The 18119-nt window shown below is 40.7% G+C and overlaps 3 non-coding genes across 3 annotated transcripts; all 3 read left to right on the top strand.

The window, feature by feature from the left end:
* Positions 1–2391: 2391 nt before the first annotated feature.
* On the top strand, positions 2392–2466 carry Trnas-cga. The gene has a single exon. It is a non-coding gene; the product is annotated as a tRNA-Ser (tRNA).
* A 1731-nt stretch (positions 2467–4197) lies between these two features.
* On the top strand, positions 4198–4272 carry Trnas-cga. Its single transcript has one exon. It is a non-coding gene; the product is annotated as a tRNA-Ser (tRNA).
* Positions 4273–4799: 527 nt separating this feature from the next.
* Positions 4800–4874, top strand: Trnas-cga. The gene has a single exon. It is a non-coding gene; the product is annotated as a tRNA-Ser (tRNA).
* The last annotated feature ends 13245 nt before the right edge of the window (positions 4875–18119 follow it).

Here is an 18119-nt window from a genome sequence, read left to right as displayed (position 1 = left end):
GCGACCAATACCACATATGGAACTGGACTAGAAAAAAACTCGCAATAATTACTAGAACCACAGACTCTGCTATAACACTTCAAGATGTACTTCAACCAGACTGGCATTTCTTTCCTGCAACAAAGCACAATAGCTATGTTTGGATTATCGGCCAGTTTGCATATTTTGCAGTTACGAATACACATGCGAGTATAGACGAGTACATACAGTATATAATGGAAGAGCACCACAACCTTAAAACGAGTCGGAAATACAAAGCTTTGTTTCAAAATTTCTTACTTCACACTTTGTCATAATGAAGCGGTAATTTTTTTTTTTGGTGCACAACACTACAGCGAGTTGATACTACTTGTGCTTCATTATAATTAAGTTGGCATTTATTTATTTATTTTTATAGTACAGCAGGTGAAAGTGCCTCAGGAAAACTAATTTTGCCAGAAGCCGTAACATAAAACACATCAGAAGTGCTTGATTGATTTCGTGTTCTTCTGTTTCACGGGTATTGGACAGATTGTCACGGCAAGAAGATGTATTCAGTTCCTTTATATATTATTTAAAAAAAATAAATAAAAAAGTAGGTTAAGTTAGGGTGAAAGTGGCGGTGGCAACAGAATTTCCTTTTTTTTTTTTTCTTTTTTTTTTTTTTTTTTTTTTATTTTTTTTTTTTTAGGTTAGATAGGAGTTTGGGGGTGATATGGATGATAGGGGCCAACGCCTGAAGTGGAAGAGGAAACGCGCTACCCCGAGGAAAAAAAAAAAAAAAAAAAAAAAAAAAAAAAAAAAAAAAAAAAAAAAAAAAAGATGGGAGAGCGAAAAAAAAAAAGAAAAAAAAATGGTCTGGGTTCGATTCCCACTTCCGTCAATGATTTTAGATAGGGAGAAAAAAAAAAAAGAAAAAAAAGTTGGTAGAGCACTTGCCCGCGAAAGGCAAAGGTCCCGAGTTCGAGTCTCGGTCGGGCACACAGTTTTAATCTGCCAGGAAGTTTCATATCAGCGCACACTCCGCTGCAGAGTGAAAATCTCATTCTGGAAACATCCCCCAGGCTGTGGCTAAGCCATGTCTCCGCAATATCCTTTCTTTCAGGAGTGCTAGTTCTGCAAGGTTCGCAGGAGAGCTTCTGTAAAGTTTGGAAGGTAGGAGACGAGGTACTGGCAGAGGTAAAGCTGTGAGTGCCAGACGTGAGTCGTGCTTCGGTAGCTCAGTTGGTAGAGCACTTGCCCGCGAAAGGCAAAGGTCCCGAGTTCGAGTCTCGGTCGGGCACACAATTTTAATCTGCCAGGAAGTTTCATATCAGCGCACACTCCGCTGCAGAGTGAAAATCTCATTCTGGAAACATCCCCCAGGCTGTGGCTAAGCCATGTCTCCGCAATATCCTTTCTTTCAGGAGTGCTTGTTCTGCAAGGTTCGCAGGAGAGCTTGTGTAAAGTTTGGAAGGTAGGAGACGAGGTACTGGCAGAGGTAAAGCTGTGAGTGCCGGGCGTGAGTCGTGCTTCGGTAGCTCAGTTGGTAGAGCACTTGCCCGCGAAAGGCAAAGGTCCTGAGTTTGAGTCTCGGTCGGGCACACAGTTTTAATCTGCCAGGAAGTTTCATATCAGTGCACACTCCGCTGCAGAGTGAAAATCTCATTCTGGAAGCATCCCCCAGGCTGTGGCTAAGCCATGTCTCCGCAATATCCTTTCTTTCAGGAGTGCTAGTTCTGCAAGGTTTGCAGGAGAGCTTCTGTAAAGTTTGGAAGGTAGGAGACGAGGTACTGGCAGAGGTAAAGCTGTGAGTGCCGGGCGTGAGTCCTGCTTCGGTAGCTCAGTTGGTAGAGCACTTGCCCGCGAAAGGCAAAGGTCCCGAGTTCGAGTCTCGGTCGGGCACACAGTTTTAATCTGCCAGGAAGTTTCATATCAGCGCACACTCCGCTGCAGAGTGAAAATCTCATTCTGGAAACATCCCCCAGGCTGTGGCTAAGCCATGTCTCCGCAATATCCTTTCTTTCAGGAGTGCTAGTTCTGCAAGGTTCGCAGGAGAGCTTCTGCAAAGTTTGGAAGGTAGGAGACGAGGTACTGGCAGAGGTAGAGCTGTGAGTGCCGGGCGTGAGTCATGCTTCGGTAGCTCAGTTGGTAGAGCACTTGCCCGCGAAAGGCAAAGATCCCGAGTTCGAGTCTCGGTCGGGCACACAGTTTTAATCTGCCAGGAAGTTTCATATCAGCGCACACTCCGCTGCAGAGTGAAAATCTCATTCTGGAAACATCCCCCAGGCTGTGGCTAAGCCATGTCTCCGCAATATCCTTTCTTTCAGGAGTGCTAGTTCTGCAAGGTTCGCAGGAGAGCTTCTGTAAAGTTTGGAAGGTAGGAGACGAGGTACTGGCAGAGGTAAAGCTGTGAGTGCCGGGCGTGAGTCGTGCTTCGGTAGCTCAGTTGGTAGAGCATTTGCCCGCGAAAGGCAAAGGTCCCGAGTTCGAGTCTCGGTCGGGCACACAGTTTTAATCTGCCAGGAAGTTTCATATCAGCGCACACTCCGCTGCAGAGTGAAAATCTCATTCTGGAAGCATCCCCCAGGCTGTGGCTAAGCCATGTCTCCGCAATATCCTTTCTTTCAGGAGTGCTAGTTCTGCAAGGTTCGCAGGAGAGCTTCTGTAAAGTTTGGAAGGTAGGAGACGAGGTACTGGCAGAGGTAAAGCTGTGAGTGCTGGGCGTGAGTCGTGCTTCGGTAGCTCAATTGGTAGAGCACTTGCCCGCGAAAGGCAAAGATCCCGAGTTCGAGTCTCGGTCGGGCACACAGTTTTAATCTGCCAGGAAGTTTCATATCAGCGCACACTCCGCTGCAGAGTGAAAATCTCATTCTGGAAACATCCCCCAGGCTGTGGCTAAGCCATGTCTCCGCAATATCCTTTCTTTCAGGAGTGCTAGTTCTGCAAGGTTCGCAGGAGAGCTTCTGTAAAGTTTGGAAGGTAGGAGACGAGGTACTGGCAGAGGTAAAGCTGTGAGTGCCAGACGTGAGTCGTGCTTCGGTAGCTCAGTTGGTAGAGCACTTGCCCGCGAAAGGCAAAGGTCCCGAGTTCGAGTCTCGGTCGGGCACACAATTTTAATCTGCCAGGAAGTTTCATATCAGCGCACACTCCGCTGCAGAGTGAAAATCTCATTCTGGAAACATCCCCCAGGCTGTGGCTAAGCCATGTCTCCGCAATATCCTTTCTTTCAGGAGTGCTTGTTCTGCAAGGTTCGCAGGAGAGCTTGTGTAAAGTTTGGAAGGTAGGAGACGAGGTACTGGCAGAGGTAAAGCTGTGAGTGCCGGGCGTGAGTCGTGCTTCGGTAGCTCAGTTGGTAGAGCACTTGCCCGCGAAAGGCAAAGGTCCTGAGTTTGAGTCTCGGTCGGGCACACAGTTTTAATCTGCTAGGAAGTTTCATATCAGTGCACACTCCGCTGCAGAGTGAAAATCTCATTCTGGAAGCATCCCCCAGGCTGTGGCTAAGCCATGTCTCCGCAATATCCTTTCTTTCAGGAGTGCTAGTTCTGCAAGGTTTGCAGGAGAGCTTCTGTAAAGTTTGGAAGGTAGGAGACGAGGTACTGGCAGAGGTAAAGCTGTGAGTGCCGGGCGTGAGTCCTGCTTCGGTAGCTCAGTTGGTAGAGCACTTGCCCGCGAAAGGCAAAGGTCCCGAGTTCGAGTCTCGGTCGGGCACACAGTTTTAATCTGCCAGGAAGTTTCATATCAGCGCACACTCCGCTGCAGAGTGAAAATCTCATTCTGGAAACATCCCCCAGGCTGTGGCTAAGCCATGTCTCCGCAATATCCTTTCTTTCAGGAGTGCTAGTTCTGCAAGGTTCGCAGGAGAGCTTCTGCAAAGTTTGGAAGGTAGGAGACGAGGTACTGGCAGAGGTAGAGCTGTGAGTGCCGGGCGTGAGTCATGCTTCGGTAGCTCAGTTGGTAGAGCACTTGCCCGCGAAAGGCAAAGATCCCGAGTTCGAGTCTCGGTCGGGCACACAGTTTTAATCTGCCAGGAAGTTTCATATCAGCGCACACTCCGCTGCAGAGTGAAAATCTCATTCTGGAAACATCCCCCAGGCTGTGGCTAAGCCATGTCTCCGCAATATCCTTTCTTTCAGGAGTGCTAGTTCTGCAAGGTTCGCAGGAGAGCTTCTGTAAAGTTTGGAAGGTAGGAGACGAGGTACTGGCAGAGGTAAAGCTGTGAGTGCCGGGCGTGAGTCGTGCTTCGGTAGCTCAGTTGGTAGAGCATTTGCCCGCGAAAGGCAAAGGTCCCGAGTTCGAGTCTCGGTCGGGCACACAGTTTTAATCTGCCAGGAAGTTTCATATCAGCGCACACTCCGCTGCAGAGTGAAAATCTCATTCTGGAAGCATCCCCCAGGCTGTGGCTAAGCCATGTCTCCGCAATATCCTTTCTTTCAGGAGTGCTAGTTCTGCAAGGTTCGCAGGAGAGCTTCTGTAAAGTTTGGAAGGTAGGAGACGAGGTACTGGCAGAGGTAAAGCTGTGAGTGCTGGGCGTGAGTCGTGCTTCGGTAGCTCAATTGGTAGAGCACTTGCCCGCGAAAGGCAAAGATCCCGAGTTCGAGTCTCGGTCGGGCACACAGTTTTAATCTGCCAGGAAGTTTCATATCAGCGCACACTCCGCTGCAGAGTGAAAATCTCATTCTGGAAACATCCCCCAGGCTGTGGCTAAGCCATGTCTCCGCAATATCCTTTCTTTCAGGAGTGCTAGTTCTGCAAGGTTCGCAGGAGAGCTCGTGTAAAGTTTGGAAGGTAGGAGACGAGGTACTGGCAGAGGTAAAGCTGTGAGTGCCGGGCGTGAGTCGTGCTTCGGTAGCTCAGTTGGTAGAGCATTTGCCCGCGAAAGGCAAAGGTCCCGAGTTCGAGTCTCGGTCGGGCACACAGTTTTAATCTGCCAGGAAGTTTCAAGCAGTTTATTGTTACGAAGAATTACAGTCTGCGCCCTAAGACCTTTGACATAATTTTGCTAATTGCAGACGCTTGTGCATGCACGGTTTTTTGTTGTTGTAAATTGCATATTTCCTTTGCCACTAAAGTTTTATTTTTTTCCCTCTTATGTATGTTTTATTGCTGCAGTATCATTCTCCACTAGCAGAATACAATAACATTCTTTGCTAGAGAATCAGTTCTGCAGTCAAAATTACAAACATATAACTGAAAGCTAAAACAATGAAAAATTCCCGGAATTCCGATAAATTCCCGGGTTTTTCCCGGTTTTCTCCCGGATGAAACAATTCCCGGTTGTCCTGGGTCGTATGCACCCTGGGCTGTGACAGTTTCAGATTTCCCCATAATACACAATATATGATATGCTAGAACTGAAGGAAAAAAAGGTAGGCTTCAGCTTGTATAAAGGCAGAACTACCACAGCATCATCAAGGTCCACGAACACTGGTCCCAGTAAGTCTACCTAGGTCATTAGCCTCAGGTTACTGACACAAGGCAAAGAGATAAAATATCAAATTCTACAGGGCAACTAGTTTTTGTATGTAGTACGTTTAATATTCGTCCCAGAATTTCACAAATAAGACTATGTTGTTATTTGAAATGTATGCCACCAGAAATTCTATCAATGTAACATCAAAATGTTAAATAAATATCTTTTACTAAGTGATTTCCTGTGAGTATTCAATTTCTCAAATGCCTGTTGTCGCAAATATGTGATATACCTGATTATATCTGAGAGGTACAACACATCTTACATTTGACCTTATGTACTCTGTAATATTTCATTACTGGTTACAAAATATGATTTTTGATTTTTCTTTCTGGTAGCAATTTATTCAGGTATTAAGGGGCTGTTTCCAGAACTCAGGAAAAACACTTGTGGTCAAGGAGTGTTTGAAGATATCTGTTATAGTGGACAGTCATGGGTCAATAATAATATTCATCATTTGTACTGTGATGCCATCACGTTCTGTAGATGCTGGTCTGACATGCATGACAGTATTGCAAGAAACATGCTTCAGATAGAATTTTTTGTTGCTACAGTCATTTAACCTCATGAAGTAATCAATGGACCGATGACTGTAGCAGTCTGGTCCCTTAAATCCCACAAAACCACAAGTAATCAACATGTGTCTATTTCGTATGTGGTTCAATTGTGACTGTAGGTAACATGAAGTACTGCTTCAGTTCAACTGCGACAATGGGATCAGCTGCAGCTTTTACTTTGCCTGTACCAAGACCATGCAGGTTTTTCCACAGGACAGCTGGGCTATTTCTGTTCTTGATTAATGTATGGGAATACACTATTGCTTGTAAGCAATATGATTTTCAGATGCGGGACTTAGTTTGTATGTCCAATATGCAGGACCTCTGAGAATCAAAAGCTGGTTTAGTTATTCAGTTAACCAAGGTGCATGTTTCTTTCTTATTTTTCTGCTCGTCAGGGGAGCCTACTTGTCATATAGTTGAGTAAGTTTGTAAGTAGACCCATGGAGTTTTTTTTTATGACTGAGAAAGGAATAGAGGATGCCCCCCAAACTATTTATTGTACCTTACTTGCAAGAACAGACGAATTAATGAGTCTGAAATCTCTAAAACTAAATTCCTTCCAAACAGGCCATGAAGGCCCAAGGTACTGACCAGCCGCCAAGTCATCCTCAGCTCATAGGCATCACTGGATGCGGATATGGATGATGATGATGATGATTGGTTTGTAGGGCACTCAACTGCTAAGGGTCTCTCGCATCATGGACTATTCTGCTGGGTGCATATCTACCAAATGTACAGTGAACTACTCTTGTAAACCTGTACCATGTTCCTCTTACATGCTCCTCTCTGGAGCTAAGTGTTTCAAGTTATTACTGAGGTACTACATTACTGCATGCCCCTTTTACCTAGTTTGTTGAAAATATAACCCTTCTACTTGTGTTAGTTGCCCTGTGTACTTTAGTAATCATTGTAGCTACAGTTGCCTCATGGCCACTAGTACCAGTTTCTATGTAGACATCCTCAAAGGGTTCAGGTCTATTGGTTGCTGTTAGATATTTCCATCATAAGTGGACTTCCGAGAAATCTGTTCTAGGTAGTTCTCAGAGAATCCATTTTATAGTGTTTTGCAGGATGTCTTGTCACAGCCACAATTGAAGTCTCCTCAATAACAATATGATTGGGAAACTTATGTACTACTGAAATTTGTTTTTTTTTCTAAAGTTTTTGGATACATTTGGAGGTGCATCTGGAGGTCATTAGAAGGATCCAATTATGAGTTTATGCCCACTTGAGTGTAAACAAATCATCAGATGCTTTCCGTACTGTTTCTATGGTCAAAAGTATGTTTTTGAAATTATTTATTGTCTGGGAAAAGAAATACAGTCATTGTCAAAATTACAAAACTTTGTCTTTGGCTATCTACCCACTGCAACCACATATCTATTATTAATGCAACATGGCACTGTTTTTGTAGTAGGCCTCTTGCAAGACGAGTTTTTAGGTTTCTTGTTTTTTCATTGCTTCTTTTTTATCTTGGCGATGTTTACCATGTGACTGTCGATAGTTACCTATATTACTCACCTGGAAAGCAGATTTCCACGAATAATTACAGTTATTACAGGCAGTTTTTCCATTAATATCATTTCCGTGAACTGAGATATATCCTATGTACCAGTGTAAGTCATATTCCTTCATCAACTTTGTTCCCTCATTACCACTACTCCCACATACTGCGAGAGAGAACCTATGGTAGTAGTGTTCTGAAACTAAGAGTGGAATCAACAGTATCAATGAAAATTTGAAAAGCAGCGACTCTGGCTCTGAGTCTCTTCTGAGTCAAATTTTCATTAGTAATAACATATGCAGTTCTTTTTAGCTTTATCCATTATTAGTGGTAGCAGCTGTGTATGAGGTTAATGGCAATTTTAATATTCAATACAACCAAACCGTTGAGCTACAAAAATATTAAAAATGATGTCTCTCATCCTCAGGTTTACAGTTCAGTACAACTAAGACTCCATGACTACATTACCCTGCATACTGTTGTGGGGCAGATACATAAGTTTCACACCTGAACATTGCAGATGTAAACCAATTGAATGATGTCACAATCATATTTGGTGACCTCATGAGCAGGTCTTATGTGCTATTCTGCCAAGCCATAGTGCATCATACCACTCTATCAGTTCTGGCTCAAAGCAGACACAGGGATTGGGTGATTTATACTGTCCTGGCATTCAGCTTGCACACAGGGATCATATCAGTGTTAAGAGAATTTCAGCAATGGAGTGGTCGCAGCATTACATTTTATTCATGAAAATGGATTTTATACACCCTAACCACATAAAGTGTATGTTTTATTTATTTATTTTCTGATTGAAACAGACATTTGTATTCAATATATGAAACTTTTTTGATAAAGTGAATCTTGATATGGAATCTGATTCAGTCTAATCAGGTGAACGTTCTTGTCTTGTTCCCAGCTTTTGTGAAGGACTGAGACTTTTTAATAAAAGTAAACACTGTTTTGACTCATAACATTTCACTTTTAAGGTGATGTGGAAATTCTAATGAATTGCTAATACCCTGAGGCTTTTATTTTCTTATCGAAGGACCCCCAAGGTTTTATGCTCCATGAAATGCACATTGATATTTCAAAGCTTGTTACCACTTGCAGAGAGTGGCTGCAGGGTGTATACGGGGACAAGGAAAAAAAATTCCCGGATTTCTCCCGGATATCCCGTTTAAAAAATATGCTTTTTCGCGGGCGAAAATACACTTTTTCTGTCCTAAGTGACAGTAGGTTTTCCGTAGATTTTCCCTCGGAACTGTAAAACATATCAATCCTTTGAATGGTTAACGTTTTATACAATAGCTTAGAACTTCCAGGAAAAAAAGGAAAAGACGGGGCAAAGAAGTTTTGGAGAGACTTAAAAAAAAAAAAAATAAATAAAAAAAAAAAAAAGAAAAAGGGAGAGAAGTTTTGGAAAGACCTTTGATTTGCAGCAACATATACGCTGCATATTTTCGTATTACGAAACTATAAATTCGAATTGCACCAAACACTGCGCGTTAGTTTCCGGAGCGTTGAAACCGAGGTTGTGATGTCCTTTTGTAAGCGAGTCATATCTCAAGCCATGAGATCTCGTCAGCCAATGACAGCAGCTATTCAGAGCATAGGACACATGTTATAGTCAGCCAATAGCAAGATCACTGGTTACATAGCACGAACACGCAAGAGGAAAAGTTAACGGTTTACATTAATGTACACAGTACCGTATATCTACAAGAAAAGCTAAGCTTTCACATACGTTAGTCTCTAAGATTAACACGCTACAACAGACGCTACGCTTTCACATGTAATATTTATCTTTTTTGCGTGTGTTATACTTTAAGACACATCACACAAATGTGCCAGTAAATTTAAAATTATGACATAAGTGTCTCGGCTCGAAATTCTTGTAAGTGGCTGGTCCTCAAACTGTTCAGTTTCCAACGCTCTGTGATTTAGATATCCATCCCACTTTCTCACTCGTAACATAACTCATCTTGCCTAAAAAGAAATTTACTTGGAAAGTAACGCTTTTCTAACCACCGTTCGCAATACTATCCGGAGACTGTTAGAAATAGGTTCAATTTACCGGTTGCCAGAGAGAGCCAGAAAACAGGCATTATTGTGCGTGTGCAACTGCAGTGGCGTAGGAAGCCCATATGTTCGTGTGTATAAAGCACTAAGAAAGCTTACATTACACAATAAAAGAAACAGTGCATCAGAGGATATTCCAAAGAGGATCGGAATTTCGTAAACCATACTAAAATGCATAATTCGGCTTGAAGTGCAAATTGGCTTTTTCCAGATTCACAATGAAGTCGGTCCCATCTGATATTAAGCTTTTCAGTGTGGTTTTTGGGATGGACATTTTCTTGGAGTACCAGTACTCTAGGATCTCATTTTTGGTTCTTTATTATGGCATAATGCCATATATGGCAGAAGATGATAACGTGCACTTGAAATTCAGCGAACAGTTGGAACTAGCCAATGCTGTTGAATGAAACACTTCGTTTCAAATAAAATGATTGCCTCGGCGGAGAGATTAATAAAGCCAAATTTCCTTAGCAAACTTGCAAAAATAACTTCACTGTTCTGCAAGGCGATTAATGCTTGACTGCTACTAACTTGGGAATAAAATAAAATCAGAAAACTGAAATTAATAATATATTTTTGCCCTCCGTAATTATGTGGATGTATTTTAATTCACTTGACAGCTCCCGGCCACAGAAATCCGTTTTGTTTTCATTTGACATGGGAGCTGCACACGAAGAGAAGCAGCGAAATCACTGAACGTAAACACGGGTCACGTGGAGGTTAACCCCATCCCCACTACAACTCAGACAACTCTGTGCAAGCATGAATCTGCCAGCTAGGGCGCGCGAGAAAAATTTTTCTCATTTGCATCTGGCTGCTTGCTGCTACTATCGATACAGCTAACAGCCAAACTTCAAGTAGCGAGAGAAGGTACTGCTCATACGCGAGTCAAATGCGCATGCGCAACACACCACTGGCAATTGGTCAAACGAACCGTATGTGAACAGTTGTGACGTCATGCTCATAGCAAGCAGTTTATTGTTACGAAGAATTACAGTCTGCGCCCTAAGACCTTTGACATATTTTTGCTATTTGCAGACGCTTGTGCGTGCACGGTTTTTTGTTGTTGTAAATTGCATATTTCCTTTGCCACTAAAGTTTTATTTTTTTCCCTCTTATGTATGTTTTATTGCTGCAGTATCATTCTCCACTAGCAGAATACAATAACATTCTTTGCTAGAGAATCAGTTCTGCAGTCAAAATTACAAACATTTAACTGAAAGCTAAAACAATGAAAAATTCCCGGAATTCCGAAAAATTCCCGGGTTTTTCCCAGTTTTCTCCCGGATGAAACAATTCCCGGTTGTCCTGGGTCGTATGCACCCTGGGCTGTGACAGTTTCAGATTTCCCCATAATACACAATATATGATATGCTAGAACTGAAGGAAAAAAAGGTAGGCTTCAGCTTGTATAAAGGCAGAACTACCACAGCATCATCAAGGTCCACGAACACTGGTCCCAGTAAGTCTACCTAGGTCATTAGCCTCAGGTTACTGACACAAGGCAAAGAGATAAAATATCAAATTCTACAGGGCAACTAGTTTTTGTATGTAGTACGTTTAATATTCATCCCAGAATTTCACAAATAAGACTATGTTGTTATTTGAAATGTATGCCACCAGAAATTCTATCAATGTAACATCAAAATGTTAAATAAATATCTTTTACTAAGTGATTTCCTGTGAGTATTCAATTTCTCAAATGCCTGTTGTCGCAAATATGTGATATACCTGATTATATCTGAGAGGTACAACACATCTTACATTTGACCTTATGTACTCTGTAATATTTCATTACTGGTTACAAAATATGATTTTTGATTTTTCTTTCTGGTAGCAATTTATTCAGGTATTAAGGGGCTGTTTCCAGAACTCAGGAAAAACACTTGTGGTCAAGGAGTGTTTGAAGATATCTGTTATAGTGGACAGTCATGGGTCAATAATAATATTCATCATTTGTACTGTGATGCCATCACGTTCTGTAGATGCTGGTCTGACATGCATGACAGTATTGCAAGAAACATGCTTCAGATAGAATTTTTTGTTGCTACAGTCATTTAACCTCATGAAGTAATCAATGGACCGATGACTGTAGCAGTCTGGTCCCTTAAATCCCACAAAACCACAAGTAATCAACATGTGTCTATTTCGTATGTGGTTCAATTGTGACTGTAGGTAACATGAAGTACTGCTTCAGTTCAACTGCGACAATGGGATCAGCTGCAGCTTTTACTTTGCCTGTACCAAGACCATGCAGGTTTTTCCACAGGACAGCTGGGCTATTTCTGTTCTTGATTAATGTATGGGAATACACTATTGCTTGTAAGCAATATGATTTTCAGATGCGGGACTTAGTTTGTATGTCCAATATGCAGGACCTCTGAGAATCAAAAGCTGGTTTAGTTAGTCAGTTAACCAAGGTGCATGTTTCTTTCTTATTTTTCTGCTCGTCAGGGGAGCCTACTTGTCATATAGCTGAGTAAGTTTGTAAGTAGACCCATGGAGTTTTTTTTTATGACTGAGAAAGGAATAGAGGATGCCCCCCAAACTATTTATTGTACCTTACTTGCAAGAACAGACGAATTAATGAGTCTGAAATCTCTAAAACTAAATTCCTTCCAAACAGGCCATGAAGGCCCAAGGTACTGACCAGCCGCCAAGTCATCCTCAGCTCATAGGCATCACTGGATGCGGATATGGATGATGATGATGATGATTGGTTTGTAGGGCACTCAACTGCTAAGTTATCAGAGCCCATACAAATTCCCAACCTTTGCTCAGTCCAATCTTACCACTTTCATGAATGATAAGGACAACACAAACATCCAGTCATCTCGAGGCAGGTGAAAATCCCTGACTCCGCCGAGAATTGAACCCGAGACCCACACCGCTCTCCCAGCTGTATGTCAGTTTGAGAGACTGGAACCGCTACTTCTCAATCAAGTAGCTCCTCTGTTTGCCTCACAGTCTGAAATCTTGGTAAGTAGTAAATTGCAGTCTCTTTCTGGACATTCTAGAGAGTATGTCATGGCTGGACATGCCAGGTGCAGATATTTGAGACATATAAATTAATCAGCTTGGGGATTTCATTGCAAATGTATCTATGAGAGCATGACTACTGTTTGTATGATGGATAGGAACAGGCTGAAGTAGCGACACATTTTAAGAAGAAAGCATTGGCTTAAATTTCATACTGAAAGGACTATTGTATAGAAAATTTGTTAGTGTCAACAGGTATAATTCTATGCTCATGCTTCAGTTTGAGACTTGAAAGACCAGTTTTGAACTTTAGGAAGTTTGTAGAGGACACGCATTAGGCACTTTCTATTAAGGGATTTGATCTCCATGAACATATATTCCACTTGCTTATTTTCATTATTGTTGGATGTGTAACACAGTACGTGATAAATCAAGGCATATGTAAACCCCTACTCCACCTCCTCATCTTTCGTGCCTAACAAAGATGTAACCGTCTAGATTTATTGAACTTGTGGGAATACTTGGTTTGAGCCAGGTGTCCGACAGAAGTATTAGATGGCTGTCTATGTCTTGAAATATGTAATGGAACTTGTCGAGATGATTTGCCAGAGACTGGACATTTGGGTGTGTAATATGGAGCTTAGTGTGCTCACTTGCAAAGCTTGCAAGGATGCCACCGTAGGGCTGGGCTGGGCTAGTGAGGGTGGGGGACACTGCATCGCGGGGCACTCTGCAAAAGGGGAACAAAGGTTCCCAGAAGTGAAAGGAGCATGTCTATTAAGGGAGAGGGGAGGCCAAGGCCAGTAGACTTTGGCAGTGGTCATTAAACAGCTGACTGGTATCAGGAACAGAACCTCACTAAACAGAGCTAGAATAATCTGTATGCAACAGTATGGTAAAGACGATAAACAAAATAAAAACAAAGTGTACACTTTGAATGGTTCGAGTGATGAGTAACAACAGTGATATGATAATAAGCTGCTAAATAGAACAGAAATAAGACAGTAAAATTAATCATCTGAGTTAGAGCCCTGTCAGAAAAGTGAAGTAATGGTGAAATGATGAATTACATTGCTATTGGAAGTATGAAAATTGAAAATGGTTGGCTCTGAGCACTATGGGACTCAACTGCTGAGGTCATTAGTCCCCTAGAACTTAGAACTAGTTAAACCTAACTAACCTAAGGACATCACAAACATCCATGCCCGAGGCAGGATTCGAACCTGCGACCGTAGCGGTCTTGCGGTTCCAGACTGCAGCGCCTTTAACCGCACGGCCACTTCGGCCGGCTTGAAAATTGAACAGAAACTTTATAATTAGTAGTAAAAGTGAACCTAAACAGTCAATGATAACTGTTTAAGGAAAGTATTACAAAAATTTTTTCTTTACAAAATACACAAAAATAAACACACACACTTTAGGCATGTCTTTTAGCCTCTAAGGCACAGGCATTCAAGAGTTCATTGGCAATGCAGACTGAGCTTTATATACTAATTATTATGTTAACATCTGGTTTCCTTATCAGTGAAAATGTAGACAAAACTATGTGTTTTTATTAGCAGAAAAAACTTAGAGCAAAAATAGTTACAAAAAGTATATGAAACAACAATGAATCAAAAATTGAAGTTTCCAGTATGTTATATCTATGTAATTTTATTTACAAATTGTAATTTTGTATCAAATAAAAATGTTTTTGGTGAAGTTAACATTTTCATAAAAGAAAGATGATTTACCTAATGAATAAAAAATTACAGTTTGCAACAATGCAAATAGAATTTCAAGATTTTATAAGTATACATGGTATTTGTTGTTAATTGAGCAACTTAAATTATCAAGCTTACATTATTTTTGGCAACAATTTCTCTTCAAAACTATGTTCCCATTTACCATTCTCTATTTTTAAAGTGAAACTGATAGGATGACTATTTTTCTGGGATTTTATGTTCACAAGTTGTAGCTTACAAAAATGTTCTCATTAGTTTCAAATAAGAAAAATATAATAGCTGAAAATGCTCCAGTGTATCAAATTCTTCCACAAAACCCATACATTGCATATTGTAAAATTAAGATGGCAACAAATACTTCACTAGTAAAAGTGAGATCAAACAGTACACTTTTTCTAACTGGTCGAAATCTTGGTTCTTTACAAACTCTGATCGTACAGCTTCAGCTTTACCTCTGCCAGTACCTCTCCTCTACTTCCCAAACTTCACAGAATCTCTCCTGCATACCATTTTGAATGAGCACTTAAGGAAGTAAGAGTTTCAAAAGTTGGGGGGAGGGACTGGAAGTAGTGAAGCTTTGAAGGACAGACTGTGAGTCATGCTCAGATAACTCGACTGGTAAGAACACTGCCTGTAAAAGGAGAGTTTTTGGATTGAGTTCCAGTCTGGTACAGGACTTGAATCTGCCTGGAAGTTACAAATGGCTCAGAGCACTATGGGACTTAACTTCTGAGGTCATCAGTCCTGGAAGTTACAGGTCTAGTATTACCATCAGACTGCTTTCGTTAGTTAGATACACGTGTATGTCTAGTAGCAGTGTTCCCCTTCATACCATCACTCTCTCCAATCTTTCGCACTTCCTAAATGTAATATGGATCCACATCCACTCTTCTGACCGAAGCTGGTATGAGGGCACCTACACTCCTTGTCAGCAGATTTTCATGTCAATATCATTGTTAACAATGGCAGTACATACCTGAATGAAAACTGAATGACTGTGTCATTAACTTCTTCATAATCTACCCCAAGTGAATCATTAATATAATGATCTTGCCTTCTGCTACCATTTACTCATTAACAGTATGCCTTGGAATTTGCGTGTATAACAATCTCCAACAATGATAAAAAATGTACACAGTATCTACGCCAATACAGTTAAATGCACTGCTGTTTTCCAGATGTCAATACTCTCAGTTTACGATTTGAAAAAAAGTCTCTTCCAAAAGAAATGTAGTCACATCACCACTATGTTAAACAGAAAGAAGTGTACAATGAGTGCAGCGAAATACCTGTAATGTTATGACTAGGTCACTTATACTTCCAAGTTACAACAGAGCAGATTGAAACATTCTCAGGTGAATCATTGCGGCAAACTTTTAAAATATTTGGACTTCAGACCGATTTGTTATCATCAGGTAAGTTGTGGACTGATGCCAGGAGGCTAGCGCAGTTACGAACCAGCATTCTGTCGATGGTTCATATTCCAGCTCTTGGATCCTAACTGTTTCTATATATGTATTGTTGGTTGAAATTTGCTTTTTTTACTCTCATATTCTGGTATTAAGTTTATTTTTATTTTTTTTTTAAGGAGACCGTGGTCAGCATCACAATCTTTACTGACACTGTCTGTAAATCCTAAACTTACGTGCTGCTCATGTCCAGTGCAATGTTTTTCCACAATTCAGACAGTTTACCATGTGTATGACAGACTGCATTGGCAAGAGATGTAGTAAAATTCTGACTTGCAGAAGCCCAAATCAGTTTTTACATTGCCCTCAAACAATCTAAAGCAGAATATGAGTTCACTGTATCATTTTCCTTAATACAGTCGATCCTAACAGGACACCAGTATATGGAAGAAAGGCTGTTGTTTCTCTGCAAAGGTTAAACAAAGAAATGAACATATGATGCTGGGGGTGTTGGATGGAGTTGTAATGGGCACAGTATTGTCCGCAGGCAGTGAATCTAGGTATGTAGATATTGCAGGTTTGTTGTGCAATACGAATATCTCCCCCCCCCCCCCCCCCCCCCCCCCCCCCCCCCCCCCCCCCCCCCCCGAGATGTTTATTAAGAGCTGGGTGTTCTTTGTTACCAGAATTAATAAAGAAGTTATTCACTTCAGCGGGTGTGATACTGGTCATATCATATGCAGTTCTGTTAGTATTACCAAGATGATTTGATAATGTTCCAAGCAGCCTTGCATTTGTTTTGTGATTGCTGCATACAATTATCATTTTCCATCTGTCTCTGTTTTATAATTTCTGATCTGTACCTCTTCTATAGTTGAAAGTACTGAAGTACATCTTCTTCACTGTTCTTTGGTCTGTTATAAAGATTAATGACGTGTTCTTAATTTTTTGAGGTCAGGTGTGTACCATTGATGTAAACTTCTATGATCACTTTTGATTGGTTTCCCCTTGTATCTTTTTAATATTTTGAATGCACTTATTACATGCAGTGGAAACAAGATTGACAAAGGACATTTTTTAGCTTTAATTAATCCTGCCTAGTCCACCTTTTCCATCAAACACAACATCTGGAGGAGAATGCAAACACTCATATTGGTCATCCCCCCAATAGTACTTCTCTGAAAGAGCTGCCTGGTGCCATGACTTCTTGTAGCATGGTACCTGGCCTGGGAGACTATCTAAAGCAAATAGAGAGTCAAGGGAAATTCCGTAACCCCAAATGAATGTAGTAGGCACAACTTAAGTATGTCCTGTGTAACTCCCCTACAGTCCACTTTATGCAGATTAGGAAATCCCAACACATCAGGTGCAAGACTCAAAGTAAGCAACTCTATCTGACAAGGCTCTGGGAAACTCAAATGCCGGATTTTGCATTGCAGGACTGTCTATCAGGTAAGACTCAAAAAGCAAATAAAACTCCTGCCCCTACTAAAATCTGAATCTCATAACTATTCCTCTGAACCTTCATCCTAACATGTTCAGAAAAGATATGCTATGATCATTCAAATATTTACTGAAACAAAAAGCAAATTAACTTACAGTATGGTGGTATGACCACCTCTTGCACTTACACTAAACATTATTTTCAACTGACTCTTCTTGATTAATTTAATATCTTGTTCACAAGCAGTGATATTCATATAAATTTCTGAATAATTGAAAATAGTATCACTCAACATATTTCATCATACAGACTCCTAAGTCACTTGCACAACTTATTATTGAAATTTAATCAGTTTGACACAACAAATTAAGTAAGGTAAACTGTTTCCAGAAGTATTTAGGTAATTACAACCAAACAGTGCACATTAAATTTAAGTAGAATCCAACAATTAATAAACAAGTTTTAATTAGAGCTTTTCTTGTACTTCCTGCTACAAGTACGACACCATTTTTCTTGGGAACATTTTGATTGTACACTTAATTTTAAATTTCTCACTATTTCTGCATGTTACATAAATTACATTACTTTCAAGTGATGGTGGCTCTACCAAACAAACTCAAGTTCAAATTACAGTTATACCTAATTAACAAATGAAAATAAAACAAAATAATGTACTGGACAATATGTCATTTCATTGCCTGAACGCACATCAGTTTTGACAAAAATTATCAGTTGATAACTTCTAAATGTGACACTTTACAATGTGAGCATTGTCCAAACCACTAATATTTTTGGAATTAGATTTTTTTCTTTTTCTTAAAAGCTGATGTCCAATGACAAAACAGTGGAAATATATCACAGAACTGCTGCTAAATTCTCATGTTTCTTCCCTACAACAGAAATGAACCATAAAGATTAAAAAAATTTACGTAAAAAGAATACAAAGTACTAAAAATTCTAAATGCAATGCAGCAAAACAGGTCAAC

The sequence above is a fragment of the Schistocerca piceifrons genome, chromosome X (assembly GCF_021461385.2).
Source record: "Schistocerca piceifrons isolate TAMUIC-IGC-003096 chromosome X, iqSchPice1.1, whole genome shotgun sequence".
Lineage (NCBI taxonomy): Eukaryota > Metazoa > Arthropoda > Insecta > Orthoptera > Acrididae > Schistocerca > Schistocerca piceifrons.
Note: the sequence above shows the minus strand (reverse complement) of the source record. Positions and strands in the feature narration are given on the sequence as shown.